The sequence below is a fragment of the Nerophis ophidion genome, linkage group LG18 (genome assembly GCF_033978795.1).
Source record: "Nerophis ophidion isolate RoL-2023_Sa linkage group LG18, RoL_Noph_v1.0, whole genome shotgun sequence".
Taxonomy (NCBI): Eukaryota; Metazoa; Chordata; class Actinopteri; order Syngnathiformes; family Syngnathidae; genus Nerophis; species Nerophis ophidion.
In genome coordinates, this window is record NC_084628.1 from 15,208,097 (window position 1) to 15,225,180 (window position 17,084).

Sequence of the window (17,084 nt, forward strand, 5' to 3'; positions counted from 1 at the left end):
CCGAGTCATACCAAAGACTATAAAAATGGGACCCATTATCTCCCTGGCACTCAACATTAACGGTTGGAATTGGGGGTTAAATCACCATAAATGATTCCCGGGCGTGGCACCGCTGCTCCCCTCACCTCCCAGGGGGTGATCAAGGGTGATGGGTCAAATGCAGAGAATAATTTCGCCACATCTAGTATGTGTGTGACAATCATTGTTACTTTAACTTAACTTTAACTGTGCAGCATTATAATATGATTTTGTGGCGATCAATAAAGATAACACTGCTAACACTCTATCTTCACACAATAGAGTCAACCAACTTAAAGCAGAACAACTTTTTGATGCAACTTATCTTCAACTCCTGCCCCATCAATAACTCATCTCCTCATTGGCGCGAGCGTTGCCAAAAGACGAGATGCGAGATGGAGCAGTAACGACGCGTGACTTAAAGCTAACTCACAGGGATGCTATCAGCAGATGTCCCGACAAGGCAAAGTGGAGGGGAAGTCTTGATGCACCTCATCTTCAAGCGTCTTCAGCTGTACATGACATCGGTAGGTCGTCAGCATGAGGGAAATGGAATGACAACGCAGGACACACTACGCAAACAACACGGCTAATGGTTGGAGCCGCGACTGCCAAGTCTATCAACGTTTGCCAGAAAGACACAGGCTCCGTTTCGACTGGACACCATATCAGATTTTCTTTGCCTTCAAGTGACACAGATCGATAGTCCAAATCTGATCTTTTCAAATGTGACTGCAGTCTAAACGGCAATGTGACCTGTTTGCGACTTTTACGTCATCTTTGGTCGAGCCGTGTCATTTAGCGGGCTATATGAAATACGGTATATAGTAGTAGTTGTATATCGATACTTTTCAAAATAAAGGGGACCACAAAAACATTTCACTATTGGCTTTATTTGAATAGAAAAGCTTATGATACATGAAACATAAGTTTCTTATTGCAATCAATAAGAAATTAATCATTACCCCACATACTGCTGCCATATTAGTCCATAGCCTGGTCACCTCTCGCCTGGACTATCGCAACTCTCTCCTGTTTGGTCTCCCTCACAAGTCACTTCACAAACTTAAGCTTCTCCAGAACTCTGCAGCCCGGATAATCACCAGAAACCCTTCAATCCAGCACATCACCCCTGTTCTGCAGCAACTCCACCGGCTACCCATCAAACATCGTATTCACTTCAAAAATAATTCTCCTCACTTTCAAAGCCCTCCATAACCTCTCTCTATCATATCTCTCTGACCTGATCCATGTCGCCACGCCCTCACGTTCCCTAAGATCATCTTCATCCATCCATTTCACTGCCCCCTTATTTAAACTGTCCACCATGGGTGCCCGAGCTTTCAGCCGCTCTGCCCCACATCTTTGGAACTCTTTGCCACCAGACCTTTGTAGCTTGGACTCCATATCCCTCTTCAAATCTAGACTCAAAACACACCTATTCCGGACCGCTTATTCATTGTAATCATCTTATCTTATCTTATCTATCTTTTTTGTTTTTATCCAATTTCATTTTATTGTTTTGATTTGGCCACGGTGTCCTTGAGTGCCCAGAAAGGCGCCTTATAAATACACTGTATTATTATTATCATTATTATTATCAATTAAGACTTGGGCATTCAACAAAATAGTGAACATACTAGACACATTCTCTTATAGTAGTAAATAAGCAAACAAGGGCTCCTAATTAACTGATGACGTATGCAGTAACATAATTTTCCTTTCTATTATTTTGTCAAAATGATAGACAAGCTGTAGAAAATGTATTATTTGTCTGCTAGTTCATTTACTGTTCATATCTGCTTACTTTCTGTTTTTAACATGTTCTATCTACACTTCTGTACAAATGTAATAATTAATTAATCTTCTGTAATTTGATACTTTACATATTTTTTGGAGGTGTGGGCGGGGCGCGTGGTTAAGAGGGGAGGAGTATATTTACAGCCAATTGACCAACTCGGGTTTTTCATATATAATTCATATATATATATATATATATATATATATATATATTTTTATATATATATATATATATATATAAAAGAAATGGTTGAATTTCAGACGTCACCTATCAAATACACAGTAATAAAATCACAGTTGTTCTACTAACTGTACTGTGCTTGCTGGTTACTTAAAAAAATAACACTTACCTTTCACTATTTGAGTCACCTTTTGTCTGCCATTTGCGTACTGGCCAATCAAAAAGCAACCCCGGCCATAACTCTATAGCCAACATTCACCAAGAGATGGCAATAGACAACATAGAATCACTCTACTACAGACGGCGTCGCCATGGCTGTAACTTCCTCGTTCTTCTGCTTCGTCTCTTTGTGTGTGCAGTTTTTTTATTAAAATCAGTAAATGTTGTAACGTGATTGGGCAGGCAAGCTGTTTATATAGTGGGAAAGCGGACGTGAAAACAGGCTGTCCCCACTCATGTCGGCATGGAGCTGAAGGGGGCGTGGTCTCCAGCTCCGGCGTAATTTCGGGAGATTTTCGGGAGAACATTTCTTCCGGGAGGTTTTCGGGAGAGGCGCTGAATTTCGGGAGTCTCCCGGAAAATCCGGGAGGGTTGGCAAGTATGGTCGTTGGGTGTCACCAGCTAAATGACAGATAGTTATTAGTAATGGACCCTTATTGGGTCCATTTGTACATTTACATTAACATTGATATTATACATCTGGGTTCATTGATATAAATGCCGTTAATTGTAGCTTTGTTTGGGCAAGCTACTTTTGCCGTGGAGCTTGTACAAATATTTTCCGTTGTAGCTTAGATACATTTAATCGAGAGTAACTTGTAGCTTAGCTCCATTTTCCAAGTAGCTTGCCCATCACTGTTCTATGGTAAAAACATATTTAGAAGTCCAAAAAGAGTTTGTTTTTGTGCTGTCTTCATTAAAATATTTGATTTAATAATAATAACAACTCTACTTCGTAGGAATGTGTGTACCACAGTCAGGCCTGGAACCAATTAGCGGATGACTGTAGTGAAATGTATCCATGTGCTGCGTTAAAGCGTAGACCTAAAGCGTGGCGTGGTTGGAAGAGTGGCCGTGCCAGCAACCTGAGGGTTCCTGGTTCAATCCCCACCTTCTACCAACCTCGTCACGCATGTTGTGTCCTTGAGCAAGAGACTTCACTCTTGCTCCTGATGGTTCGTGGTTAGGGCCTTGCATGGCAGCTCCCCCCATCAGTGTGTGAATGTGTGTGTGAATGGGTGAATGTGGAAATAGTGTCAAAGCGCTTTGAGTACCTTGAAGGTAGAAAAGCGCTATACAAGTACACCCCATTTACCATTTACCTGAAGAAGTTTTAGGCGTATTTGTGAAGGTGTTTTCTAGCACCCACCAGACATACTGTAGGCTTTTATTAGTATTTATAAAAGCAATGAAGTGAGCACACTCCAGTGCCTCCAGGATTAGCTTGTGTGGCCCGGCAGGCGACCCGCTGTTTTCTGCCTGGTGCCTTCAGAGGGAGATTAGGCCCAGGTCGGATCATTGAGTAATTGGATGAAAAGAGGCCACGGCTCGCGGTGATCCCATCACACTCTTCACACCTCAGCGGCGTTCCCCTGGGACCGGCACCATAGATTGGAGCGGGAGCTAAAGTTGTGCACGCATGTTTGCATATCATACTCTCTGCTTTCGTGTTGGACGTCTTGAACATGGAAACAATGTGTCTTGTTGACTACATTGCAGGAAGTCTGTCGACCCCCGCACCTGTCCCGGGGTTTCTTTGAGGGTATCCTATCGTTTCCTCAGCTGCTCCCCATTTCCCATAAATCCCTTCTTCTTTATGAGGTCATTGCTTTGCTCCATGAGAGGAAAGCTCAAATGTACAGTAGGTTCATGTTGCATTCCAGGGGGATCATTTGGGCACAGGGTCTTGCATCCTGATGATGTGGACCATTTAGTGGCATTCAAAGACATTCGTACATTTGGCGATTTAGGGAAATACACCTAAATTATTGTTTATAATTAAATAATACAGTGGAATGTTGAACAAATCGATTATGGGATGCTTTTTGTGGACTGACTGAATTTTCAAAACAGTTTTTTGCCGCAGGAAGTATTGGGAATGGAAGTAATTTATTCCAAGCTTGTTTTGATGGATTGAATGAAACTTTTATTAGTAGATTGCGCAGTGCAGTACATATTTCATACAATTGACCACTAAATGGTAACACCCGAATAAGTTTTTCCACTTGTTTAAGTCGGAGTCCACGTTAATCAGTTGTTGGAATAGGTGTTGAAATCAAACAAATAAGAGCAGGGTTAATCCACTGAACTAAGGTCTACTGACATATGCCAACCCAGAGCTGTTACGGGGGCCGGAGCAGGCCTGGGAACAGGTTTAATCCGGCCCGTGAGATGAGTTTGCTAAGTATAAAAATGATCTTGAATTTTTGATTGCAATAAACTGCTGTTTTAAATTAGATTAGATTAGATTAGATAGTACTTTATTTATTCTGTCAGGAGAGTTCCTTCAGGAAAATTACAATTTTCAGCACAATCCCATTCAAGATCAGACGGGTCTGCCGGCTTCCAGCGCCCCTTACAAAAAGATGACATACCGGTAAACGGGGGGGAATAGAAGATTAAAATAAAATTAAAAAAAATCGGTCTTAGCCTGGGCCCTGGAGTGGGGGTGCAGACTGAGGCCAAGGGAACAAAACAACAACTCATAGCCATAGTACACATCCCTCTTACATGTGTGTAAGAGGGAAACATCAAAGAACACAGAGGACATTAAAGACATTAAAGCAGCAGATACAACCAGACACTTCTACATACAGCTATGAATAAAAAGTAAAAGAAACATATCCACTGTGGTGGCCTCTGTGGTGTTCCACGCCATCGTCTGCTGGGGTGGAGGGAGCATGGCCAGAGACAGGAGCAGACCCAACAAAGCAACCAAGACAGCCGACTCCACTCTCGGCCAGTGTCCAGTCCGCATGGATGAGCGAGGATACGTCCAAGGTGACTGAGGTGTCCGACACCTGCTCACCCAGTCAAGACACCGCGAAGCCTCTCCGTCCCAGCGCTCAGTGCTAGCTCCGCAGCCCTGTCCCCCTCATCCACATCTCCTCCAGTCCCTCCAAACAGACTCTGGTGTGGCAGACACCCAGCAGCTGGTCTCCATGGCCAAAAGGGTCCCGGGAGGCAGATCCAGAAGTCCACAAAAAAAGCACCACAGAGGTCACGAAAGTGCCACCCCTCGTCACACAGTCCCAAAGGGTCCCGGACCAAAATGCAAAAGAATATAATAACACATGAAAACAAGAGGGAAACACAAAAGGATGACACAAGAGCACAGAGCTCCTGCCTACAGCAGCCACTACAGCAGCGCCATCTTGGAAAAAAAACAAAAACAATAATAAATATGTGTCCAATGGATGTCGCAATAGCAATTATTTGTATCTATGTAGATTATGCTACATAATTTAAAAAAAAAAAATATATATATATATATATATATATATATATATATTCTAGGGTTGTACGGTATACCAGTATTAGTATAGTACCGGGATACTAATTGATTGTTTTTGTTACGATACTGTCTCTGAAACATACTGGTCCACCACACCCCGCACCCCGTCGAAGCCACGTCGTGACATTGCTGGTTTACGAGCAGACGAGCAAGTTCGGCGGCACAGAATCACGGAGTACTTACAAGCAGACACAGTGTGTAGACAGAAAAGGAAGAACGGACGCATTTTGGCTTAAAATCTTAAAATAAAGGTGAAGTTATAACACTGAAACGCCCTCAGGAAGAGGTATGTTTATAAACTGAGGAAATATGTCCCTGGACACATGAGGACTTTGAATATGACCAATGTATGATCCTGTAACTACTTGGTATCGGATTGATACCCTAATTTGTGGTATCATCCAAAACTAATGTAAAGCATCCAAACAACAGAAGAATAAGTGATTATTACATTTTAACAGAAGTGTAGATAGAACATGTTAAAAGAGAAAATAAGCAGATATTAACAGTAAATGAACAAGTGGATTAATAATTAATTTTCTACCACTTGTCCTTAATAATGTTGACAAAATAATAGAATGATAAATGATGCAATATGTTACTGCATATGTAAGCAGACTAATTAGGGGCCTTTGTTTGTTTACTTACTACTAAAAGACAAGTTGTCTAGTATGTTCACTATTTTATTTAAGGACTTAACTGCAATAAGAAACATATGTTTAATGTATCCTAAGACTTTTTATTAGAATAAAGTCAATAATGCAATTTTTTTGTGGTCCCCTTTATTTAGATAGTACCGAAATAATATAATAAATATTGGTATCGTTACAACAGTAATGTATACAGTATATACATACATATATATATATACATATATATAGGTTTGTGTTATAGGTTAAAAAGCGTATTAAGAGTTTTACTGAATAATTGTTTTTTTTTTTCAATAGATTCATTAGATTGTCCTGCTGCTTGTGCTAGTAAAATGAGCAGTTACAGGAGAGATTGTGATATTTACAGAATACTTTAACAGTGGAAGTTGTTTTTCAAGCTTAGGCTTCTCCTTGACACTTTCACGAGCCAAACGGCTGGTCTGCACTGCCTGACAATAAAAGTGACGCAGTGACACTTCCTGTCTACGACTCAACGTGGGAACTCCTCCGTACCGTACCGTGAAATCGGACACCCCGCTGGCCACAACTTTAGTGTTGCGTTTGTGGTGACACATGTGCACCGGTCGATAGCAGATGAAGAATGAGGAGGTAATGACATGCAGATGCTACAGCGCTCCTTCCAGGCACACAGGAAGGGCCGACAGGTGCGAGATTGGGAATCTGACCCACGGACTGCCAAACCATCTCTCCATAGACCCCTGCAGCAACCAGGCATGGTCAATAAAAGCCTTTCCCTGATGCAATACTTCAAAAGCAGACACCAGCAGCATCATGAATAATAAAAAAAAAAATGTGCTTCTTGCATTTTCTTAAAATAACACAATGACAAAAATGATTACATGTTAATCCAGTTTCCTTTTTTAGAATGATGTAGCAGTTTAAGACTTCAAGTAATTTTCCCTTCTCTCTGTTTTTCTTTTTCATGTTCCCAATGACACTGCGACTTTCATCATGCAGGTAAGTCATATCTATTACTTACTTTCAGCACATCTCCAAATTCCCCACATCCTGCCCTTAGCATCTCATGTCCTCCATATTTGTTTCCGATGTCCTCTTCTCGACTTCCTTCCCTCGCCTCCTGCTGTCCATATGCCATGTCTGGGCTTGTTTACATGGCTGCAGGAGAGGGAAGGCGAGGAGAGGAGAGGAGAGGGCGATTGTGAATTATACAGGCAGCAGTAGCAGGAGGCTACAGCAACAATATCTCACCAGATGCCCGCACAACACATTCTCTGCTTTTGTCTCGCCGGCCACCCATTGCAATTGTTTCTATGTCGTGTACTTTCATGTTGCGGGCTTTTGTTGAAAGCAAATGGAAGTCAATTTTAACTAAAAAAAAATATTTTGCTGTTTAGCATTGTTGGTGGACCAGCCTGATGCGAGATGGTGACACAAAATAATGTCTTCATTGCTTTTCAGATAGTTTTCAGTGCTTTTACAAGCCCCAAAAAGTGTTATATGAAGACAGCATAATTGCATTTAGCTAAAGTTAGCATTATCGATATATACATATAATGCATACATATATATATATATATATATATATATTTATATATATAATGCATATATATATATATATATATATATATATATATATATATATATATATATATTTATATATATAATGCATAGGTATATATATATATATATATATATATATATATATATATTTATATATATAATGCATAGGTATATATATATATATATATATATATATATATATATATATATATATATATATATATATATATAATGTATAGGTATATATATATATATATATATATATATATATAATGTATAGGTATATGTGTGTGGATATATATATATATAATGTATAGGTATATGTGTGTGGATATATATATATATATATATATATATATATATTTATATATAATGTATAGGTATATGTGTATCTATACTATATATATACACACATATATATATATAATGTATAGGTATATATGTATCTATATTATGTGTGTATATATATATATATATATATATATATATATATATATATATATATATATATATATATATATATATATATACACATATATATATATATATATATTAGGGCCCCTGATTTTAATGAACAAATAGTTCAACAGTTCACTATAAGATGTCAATAATACACCTTCCAAAATGTATTCTTCCAAAAAATACAGGATGTAAGTATGTTCATCTTACACTCATGCTTTGATTTCGATTTTTTTTTGTTGCAAAATTATGCAAATTACAAAATATTCATAGAAAGGGATTTAAAAACAATAAAATAAAAATTTGAAAGCTATGAATCGATTAAAAAAAAATTGTATAGATTTTTGTACATTTTTAATCAATCTAGAATCTGAATAAATAGTAATTAAAATGTGAATCAACATTATCAATATTATGTTTAAGAAACTACTTAAAACACAAGACAACCAATTCCGACCAATCATGGCGGTGAATGTAAAGTTTCAGCAATACTACAAGTGTGTTTTGACCCATGAACTAAAATCGCTTTAAAAGGGCATATCGAATACTTGTCTTTTTATATACAATATTTGTGTCAGTGGAAGCTCTGGAATAGCAACAAAGTCCAGTTTTTCCTTAATGCAACATTCCCACTCCTTATACACCACATTTGATATTATACATGCACATTACATATACATGAGCACTGACTTCCTCATGGCACCGAGATGAGTGGCTCTAATTTCCGGGGTGAACATGATGGGAACCCCGACTGGTCGTCCGCCCCCCTCGACGCCCCCTGTCAGATATTTGCGTCAGTGGCATACGTGTGTGTGTGCGCGTGTGTGTGTGTGTGTGTGTGACAGGGAGATTTACATGCTTTAATGATGAGGGATCATAGTGACGACTGGGCCTGTCAGCACCCCTAATGAGCGAAGGCCCGTTGCCTGAGGCCAGGCTAAAAGAATTGGAGAGCTCGCTGGGAGGGGTGTTGGCCATATTAGCGGCAGCGGGGGGCTGTGATGGGAGGGGGGGCTGCCTGTTGGGCGACTTCAGTGACACTTTGTATTGTAAGAAATTCAGGCGCATTATTGCCTTTATAACAATCCATCTTTCTGCTTAGCCCCTAAAACTCACAATTGCACTTGTGGTATGTGGAAATAGGTTCAGACAATCAGCCGCTTTAACCGAGGAATGAACAAGGTGGAAAACCGAGGATTAGTCGAGTCTCATACTAAGCCGGTAAAGATGCCCTGTAGAGCTCCGTGTTTTTCTACACTCTCGCCTCCACCTGAGGGACTTTCTTCTCAAGTCGGCATTAGTCTGAGCTGGTGTAACATCATCCCACCTATTCCTCCACCTCCGGGCCTTCAGGCCACATGTTAGCAAATGAGAAATGGCAGGTTTGACCGCTAAAAAGCAGCTGCAGTGCCTCAGCTGGACTCAAGTACTTGTTCACGGACACTCAAAAACTACACGTTTAAATGAGATGTTCTTATTTAAATGGGGATAGCAAGTCCATTCTATGTGTCATACTTGATCATTTCGCGATATTGCCATATTTTTGCTGAAAGGATTTAGTAGAAACATCGACGATAAAGTTCGCAACTTTTGGTCGCTAATAAAAAAGTAGACAATGTGCGCGTGAAGTCACGGGTTGTCGGGCCCCTCACATCCTCACATTGTTTATAATCATAGCCACCAGCAGCAAGAGCGATTCGGACCGAGAAAGCGACGATTACCCCATTAATTTGAGCGAGGATGAAAGATTCGTGGATGAGGAAAGTTAGAGTGAAGCACAAGAAGAATAAAAAATGGCGAGGACAGCGAGAGCGATTCAGATGTTATTAGACACATTTACTAGGATAATTCTAGAAAATCCCTTATCTGATTATTGTGTTAGTATTGTTTTAGTGAGATTATAAAGTCATACCTGAAAGTCGGAGGGGTGTGTTGACCGCCAGTGTCTCCGATGGAAGCCATGGAGGAGCCAAGAAAGTCGCAACTGCCTTTTTGACAGCTGTTGCAGGAGGACGCAAGCTCCGCTGATGTCTCTGGTAAGAGCCGACTTATTACCACAATTTTAACAGCGAAACCTTCCGGTTGACATGTGGTCGGGAAACATGTTTGCTTGACCGCTCTGTTCCATATTAAAGCTTCGCAACAAACAAAGAAACATCGGCTGTGTTTTGGTTGCTAAAGGCAGCTGCAATCCACCGATTTCCACCAACAGCATTCTTCTTTATAGTCTCCATTATTAATTGAACAAATTGCAAAAGATTCAGCAACACAGATGTCCAGAATACTGTGTAATTATGCGATTAAATCGGACGACTTTTAGCCGTGAGTGGTGCTGTGATAAAATGTCCGCTCCGCTCCAAGCAATAACGTCACAAGCACGCGTCAACATAAGCGTCATCATTCCGCGACGTTTTCAACAGGACACTTCGCGGGAAATTTAAAATTGCAATTTAGTAAACTAAACCGGCCGTATTGGCATGTGTTGCAATGTTAATATTTCATCATTGATATATAAACTATCAGACTGTGTGGTCGGTAGTAGTGGGTTTCAGTAGGCCTTTAACACATAGATTGGCACTTCCTTTGAAAGCTGGCATTTTTTCCGGGTGATGTATTTCCACGTTCGTATATAGCAGTTTTTTCAACCACTGTGCCGAGGCCCATGAGTGCGCAGTGAGATATTGTCTGGGGTGCCGTGGAAGATTATGTAATTTCACCTAATTGGGTGAAAAATACTTTATTTTTGCAAACCAGTTATTATAATCCGCAAATTGTATCAGCCATGAGTCGTTATTTTTTTTTACATTAAATGTGACGGGTTTGCTAACGATTGTTCGGCTGTGAGGGAGGTCTCCAATGAAAACATTTGTTTATAAATATGCATGGTCATAAAAAATTCACACCAGCACAGGACAGAGTCGACTACGCAGTGCATTAAAGCTGACCACTGGCTTGACCTTTAACACCAGGGACATCCTTAGGGTGTTCCCTAAATGTGACTCTTTTTGGGAGGGAGATCTCTCTCGATACACCCTTGTGTCCACACATGTTGCAGTGTGGCTTTTGCTAAAGGCCATTGATAATGCAGATAATGAGTGTGGAGATGACCGGGATTAACCCTCGTTAGCATCCCACTGTCTGCCTCTGCCCCCCCGCCGCCCATAGAGGCGATCAATAAGCCAAAGATATGTCACGCAGCGTAACCGATTTCAGGGAATGTGGCTTGTTAACTGAAAATGCAGCCGTTTCCATTTGCCTCATGCCTCTTTGGGAGGCTGTGCAGCTGCTCAGGCGGAAATCCCCCGTGTGAAAAGATCATTAGGATGATTCTTGGTACTTTGATAAAATATTCTACCAAATCTTAATCAAACTTATGAAATATGTAAAAGGCAAACGTAAGGGCAAAACATGCCTGGGGGTTTTCGAAGTACCAAACTTGTAAAGTATACCATTATTGTTATTCCATCCATCCATCCATTTCCTACCGCTTATTCCCTTTTGGGGTCGCGGGGGACGCTGGCGCCTATCTCAGCTACAATCGGGTGGAAGGCGGAGTACACCCTGGACAAGAATGGTATGTGCAACAACATGAGGGTAGAAGCTGTGTAAAATAAAGTAAAGAAAGACGTAACCATCAGGGATGTTCCGATCATAATGTTTGGCCTCCAATCCAGTCCTGTTTTTGGCCTTAGATGCTATTTTGAGTCCCGATCCAATACTTTGACAATAAAACAATAGAATACTACTGAAAATGTTTTATAGTCCGTAACTAGAGATACGGACTATAATATAATAGTATGCCACCTACTCAGTGGCCTAGTGGTTAGAGCATGGGTGTCAAACTCTGGCCAGCGGGCCAAATCTGGCCCGCCGTGTAATTTAATTTGGCCCTTGAGGCAATATCAATATAGCATTAGAGCTGGCCCGCCGGTGTTATACAGCGTCGGTGCCGCTGTAACACCGCATTCACCACTTATACTCACACTTGCCAACCCTCCTAAGTTTCCCGGTAGACTCCCGAAGTTCAGTGCCCCTCCCGAAAATCTCCCGGGGCAACCATTCTCCCGAATTTCTACCGATTTCCACCTGGACAACTATATTGGGGGCGTGCATTTAAGGCACTGCCTTTAGCGTTCTCTACAACCTGTCGTCATGTCCGCTTTTCCTCCATACTAACAGTGTGTCACATAATATTTGTGGCTTTTACACACACACACGCACGCACAAGTGAATGCAATCATACTTGGTCAACAGCCATACAGGTCACACTGAGGGTGGCCGTATAACCAACTTTAGCACTGTTACAAATATGCGCCACACTGTGAACCCACACCAAACAAGAATGACAAACACATTTCGGGTGAACATCCGCACCGTAACAAAACAGAACAAATACCCAGACTCCCTTGCAGCACTAACTCTTTTGGGAAACTTCCAGCAAACCGACCAATAATTAACGTTTTATTCATGCATTTTCTCTTGCTACTTCAAGGCTTGAATGTTTGATTCATTCAATATTGTTATTTTATTTTCAAATGTTTTATAAGCCCGTGGAAAAAAATTGATATTTACCTCAGAAGATTGCAAATGGAAAAAAAGGCATAACATTTTTATTTAAATTATTTTTTGATATGCCATTGATATTTTTTTAATTATTATTATTATTATTGTATAAAACTGGATTTTGCATGTCACTAAAGTTATATAAGCCTTGCTTGTTCAATATTCAATGCAAAACTTGTTTGGGTCCCTATTAAAAGGTTAATTTGTTCAACCATGGCCCGCGGCTTTGTTCCGTTTAAAATTTTGGCCCACTCTGTCTTTGAGTTTGACACCCCTGGGTTAGAGTGTCCGCCCTGAGATCGGTAGGTTGGGAGTTCAAACCCCGGCCGGGTCATACCATAGATTATAAAAAAAATGGGACCTATTGCCTCCCTGCTTGGTACTCAGCATCAAGGGTTGGAATTGGGGGTTAAATCACCATAAATGATTCCCGGGCGTGGCACCGCTGCTGCCCACTGCTCCCCTCACTTCCCGGGGGGTGATCAAGGGGATGGGTCAAATGCGGAGGACAAATTTCGCCACACCTAGTGTGTGTGTGACAATCATTGGTACTTTAACTTTAAATTTAACTTTAATATAACGGCATCAAAATCTCACAGTACGATAGAATCACTGTATTAAGGCCACGGTATGATATTATTGCGGTATATATTGTTATGATCTGTTGCCCGGATCATCGTTTGTTTACGTTTATTTAGGTTTTGATTCACTTGTGGTCTAAGTTCTGTTTCAGCACCCCTTTTTTTTGGGTTCTTGGTTGTCATGGGTGCTGATTGATTTCACCTACTTCTGATTAGTGTTCGATCCTATTTTTTGGCCTCAGATGCGATTTTTAATCCCGATCCGATACTTTGACAATAGAACAATAGAATTGAACTGAACATGTTTTATAGTCTGTAACTAGATATATAACAGCATCAAAATCTCACGGTACGATATAATCACGGTATTAAGGCCACCGTACGATATTTTTGTGGTATATATTGTTATGATCTGTTGCCCGGATCATCGTTTGTTTTTGTTTATTTAGGTTTTGATTAACTTGTGGTTCAGGTTCTGTTTCAGCGCCCCTGTTTTGTGTGTCTTGGTTGTCATGGGTGCTGATTGATTTCACCTGCCTCTGATTAGTGTTCGATCTTATTTTTTGGCCTTTGATGCGATTTTGAGTCCCAATCCGATACTTTGACAATAGAACAATAGAATTGAACTGAACATGTTTTATAGTCCGTAACTAGAGATATAACAGCATCAAAATCTCAAGGTACGATATAATCACGGTATTGAGGCCACCGTACGATATTTTCGAGGTATATGTTGTTATGATCTGTTGCCCGGATCATCGTTTGTTTTAGTTTATTTAGATTTTGATTCACTTGTGGTTCAGGTTCTGTTTCAGCACCACTATTTTGTGTGTCTTGGTTGTCATGGGTGCTGATTGATTTCACCTGCCTCTGATTAGTGTTCGGTCCTATTTTTTGCCTTAGATGCGATTTCGAGTCCCGATCCGATACTTTGACAATAGAACAATGGAATACAACTGAAAATGTATAATAGTCCATAACTAGAGATATAACGGCATCAAAATCTCACAGTACGATATAATCACGGTATTAAGGCCACTGTATGATATTATTGCGGTATATATTGTTATGGTCTGTTGCCCGGATCATCGCTTGTTTACGTTTATTTAGGTTTTGATTCACTTGAGGTTTAAGTTCTGTTTCAGCACCCCTGTTTTGTGGTGCTTGGTTGCCATGGGTGCTGATTGATTTCACCTGCCTCTGATTAGTGGTCGGGACGCTCACCTGTTTCCAGGCACTAATATATTAGCTATTTAGTCCTGTCTTTTCGCCTCACTTAGTCCAGTGCCTTAATTTGCTGCCATTCAACACGTTACGTTTGTTCCTTGTGTTTTTTAGCGCCAAATTCCGCCTTAGCTTTCTCTGTGTAGCTATTCGGTTAGCTTACCTTGCCACGGGCATGCTTGTTTTGTTAGTTTTTTTGTGTTTGTGTTGTTCCTTCTTGATTTATGAGGAACAAATCATACACTTACCTGCACGCCGTTTCCTTTTGTTCCGTTCGCACTTTGGAATAACAATCCGCACATCACCTTTTGCCGTATTATATATCTGAAAAAAAAATGCTAGGTAAAAATGCCACAGTGTATAAAACAAAGGAGCAGGAATGAGAAGGATAAACACAATTACTGTAATTGAACAGACATAGTATTGAGATGTTCTAATCATATTTTTTTTAATGAAAAACAATTATTTCTAAGTGCAAATATTAACTGTTTCAAGCAAATATTAAAAACAATAACTTAACTTACTGTTGATTTCTTTAAAGTAACTTTCCAGTGTAACAGCTCTAAAACAATAATGTTCTCCTTAGTGTCTTTCAATGTTTACATTATGGGAAGCTGTGTCCTCTACAGTGGTCATTTTTATCAGTCAAGAAAATGTTTCTCAGAAAAGTAAACTATCTATATAACTTTTTATTATATGAATTCCTTTAAAAACTGATGTTTGGCTTTGCTGGCTTCAAACATATTTTCTGTGTGACGGTTTGAGATGCCGACTTGTCCAGCCCTGCCTTACACCCAACTGCAGCTCGAATAGGCTCCAGCATCCCGCCACATCGAGAGACAGGCGGTTTTAAAGTAAATGGATGGATTGAGGATGTTTCAAGTAACTTTTTAGGTTACTCTTATTTGCCCTGTTATTTGTTATTTTTTTGTGACTTTACGCCGTGGGGTGCACCACAATTGACAGGATATTGGTGTCACTTTGGAAACACTCAAAACCAAACAGAACGCAGACTTTCTTACCTCCGCCAAAAAGGTAATGTTTTGTTTGTCTGCTTGTCAGCAACATAACTCAACCAGTATTGGACATAATTAATGTCAAATGAACAATTAATGTTATCCACAAGACGTTTGTGAATTAGTGAAGTAAATTTGATTTTATCAAAATATCAGCCTATGATCCGATTCCATGATCGGGATCAGGACATCTCTTATAAAAATGAATGGTAATGTTGGGTGTCCATCCATCCATCCATCCATCCATTTACTACCACTTGTCCCTTTTGGGGTCGCGGAGGGTGCTAGAGCCTATCTCAGCTGCATTTGGGCGGGGGGCGGCGTACAAGTCGCCACCTCATCACAGGGCCAACACAGATAGACAGACAACATTCACACTCACATTCACACACTAGGGCCAGTTTAGTGTTGCCAATCAACCTATCCCCAGGTGCATATTTTTGGCGGTGGGAGAAAGCTGGAGTTATCGGAGGGAACCAACACAGTCACAGGGTGAACATGCTAACTCCACACAGAAAGATCTCGAGCCCGGGATTGAACTCGGGACTACTCAGGACCTTTGTATTGTGAGGCACATGCCATAACCCCTGTTCCACCGTGGTGCCCGTAATGTCGGGTGTCTGAATTAGAAACAATATAATGTAGTGCAAGATTAAACAACATAGTGTAGGTGTACCTCGTAGTGTATTGACTTATGGGCATGATACCACCTATCTATCCTTACTGACCTTTGCATCTAAGCTTGATAATCACTCAAATAAATATGCACACCATAGCACTCTGGATCAATACCAGAGCTACTGAAAAGTCATGTGTTTATAAATAAAAAACATGGCTGCCTATGCTAGACTACAGAAAGATGTCATTAATGCCGCCTCTTGCCCAGTGCTGGCACAACTCGAGGTGGCCACATGTAGGAGGCAGGGCCCCCCTTTCGGGGATGCCATCAAGGGCCTGGCTTTTACCACATCAGTGGCCGAGGCCTCATCCTGCACTCCTACTTCTCCGCTGGCCTCCTGTTTCTCCCAGAGAAGCCAGGCAGACTGTGCCTTTCCTTCTCTAATTATAGCTGGAGCTACACAATCTGTAATTTATAAGTCTGAAATGCTGTAATTAACTGCAGCTTTTACTGGGAGTCATAAATAAAAATGCCGGGACCAGCTAACTCCCCTGCCCGGTCTGCGATGATTCAAGGTAACCAGGGTGGACTGAGGATTGTTATTCAATCCGCCCACCTCATTCAAGCATGTAACACTCAAGCAGACCACCTCAAAGGCCTCAGGAATAATATGGGATTTCTTCCAACTAAATCTTACCCGAGCCTTCTTTGAGGCAGGGGGGATACCGGACACCGTTTCGTCGTCTTTGGTGTTCTCTTGGAAGTGTTTCTAAATGCGGTAAGGAATCCCTCTGAATTACCCTGATATACTTCTTTTTAAGTAGTGATGTAATTAATGGCTCTAACAGAGCAAGGCTGTAAACCACACTAGGCCGGAAAAATGCTACCATATGGCTCAAGTAGACACAGATTCTTCC

At 40.6% G+C, this 17,084-nt stretch overlaps 1 protein-coding gene across 11 annotated transcripts in view; it reads left to right on the forward strand.

Annotated features, from left to right (window-relative positions):
• The window catches only part of robo2 (roundabout, axon guidance receptor, homolog 2 (Drosophila)), a 1,004,723-nt gene that overhangs the window by 684,034 nt on the left and 303,605 nt on the right, over positions 1–17,084 (forward strand). The window lies entirely within an intron of this gene.